The sequence below is a fragment of the Hyla sarda genome, chromosome 5 (assembly GCF_029499605.1).
Source record: "Hyla sarda isolate aHylSar1 chromosome 5, aHylSar1.hap1, whole genome shotgun sequence".
Taxonomy (NCBI): domain Eukaryota; kingdom Metazoa; phylum Chordata; class Amphibia; order Anura; family Hylidae; genus Hyla; species Hyla sarda.
In genome coordinates, this window is record NC_079193.1 from 196,046,543 (window position 1) to 196,048,154 (window position 1,612).

The 1,612-nt window shown below is 51.7% G+C and overlaps 1 pseudogene; it reads left to right on the plus strand.

The window, feature by feature from the left end:
• The first annotated feature begins 405 nt into the window (after positions 1 to 405).
• Positions 406 to 543, plus strand: LOC130275260 (U2 spliceosomal RNA; annotated as a pseudogene).
• The last annotated feature ends 1,069 nt before the right edge of the window (positions 544 to 1,612 follow it).

Genomic DNA, 1,612 nt, shown 5'->3' on the forward strand with positions numbered 1-1,612 from the left:
AAGACGATTCGCTTGGATTCCTCCTCAAAGTGCCTTTTCAAGCTCTTTTTGGTCTCCTCCAGCTCCTCCCTGACGTCCCAGCCACACTGGAGCAGGTCCTGCAGGGACCGCAGCTCGCGCTGCAGTTTCCTCAAGTCCCACTTCTTCGCACACGCCTGTTGTCTGCCTTTTGCCAGTCTGGTCGGACGGTCTCTTTTTGCCAGTCTCTTAGCTCCTGTTAAGGAATATAAAAAGCTCCCTTTTGGGGAGTAGTCTGGCTTGGCATATATCCCGTTCAGCTTTTTATATTCCTTAACAGGAGCTAAGCTGATACCAGGGAACACTACCTGAAAAGGTTGTGTAATGAGCTGCTTTGCATATTCCCCTACCCAGAATGCCTGCGGAGTGCTAAATGGCCTAACCTGAATCGCTTCTCGGCCTTTTGGCTAAGATCAAGTGTAGTATCTGTTCTTATCAGTTTTTCATGCCGGTGTACCGTAACGCCGGTATGGGGCTGGTGGGGATTGGTGCTGCATGGAGGATGCAGGTGTACCAGGGCTTTCCGGGGCTGGTTCTGAGGAATCAGCTCGACGGCTGCCCCGATGTGACCTGTTCCCTCCGGGTCTCGCCATGAGGCTGAGAGGGTCTAGAGCCGAGGTACTTTTGTGCCTCGGGGAGTGGTGACCCCGAGGTGCCGAAACTCACTGGGAGGATAGACTCACTGAGTTGAAGCACGGGCACCATAATCTCTTCACCTTGTGGCACTCACCTCTTGATTCCCGGCCTTCTGGCTAGGATCAGAGAATTTTTTATAGATCCGGCCGGATGTCCGGGCAGTATATCTGCACACATTCACTTATTTATTTCTTTTTTGTCTCACTGTGTCACTTTTTGCGTGTTGTGTGTTCACAGGATTTGTCAGGATGCGGTAGCCCTTCTGGGTGTCCCTCCTGGCGGTCTAGGGGAGGTGTGTGTGGCCATTAGGTTCCGCACCTCCCTGCAAACACCCCGGGTACTCCTGCTTGGCAGGGTACCTACCGTAATCGGCTCTGCGGGCAGATACCTTGGCTAACGCCAAGGGGGATGCCGGGAGCATTTGTGGTCCCCTAGTAGCTTCGGCGAAAAGGGACATCGAACCTGGAACCTCGCAGGTACCTTTTGGTCCGGAGGTGAAGGGTAAGGTTTGTTGGGGGGGCCTCTCTCCTATCGGAGAAGGGCTAGCGATAGACCGCATCCTTTGTGCACTTTTTTTAGTGTAACACGTTTGCACTTTTTCTTGCACTTTGGGTGAATCGAAAGCATGTTCCTCGGCTTTAGATAAAAAAAAAAAAAAATGGCCTAACCTGAATCTCCGTTACACCTGAAGAGGTGTCCTCTCCCTGAGGAAAGTACTGACCCCTTTTAAAGCCTCAGGCCTCTCACCACAGCCAAGCCAGATCACCCTGCTCTGTACTGACGAGGGGCAAAAAACCCCGAAACAGCTGTCTGCAGATGGGTCGAAACTTCCCTTTTGGGGAGTAGTCTGGCTTGGCATATATCCCGTTCAGCTTTTTATATTCCTTAACAGGAGCTAAGCTGATACCAGGGAACACTACCTGAAAAGGTTGTGTAATGAGCTGCTTTGCATATTCCC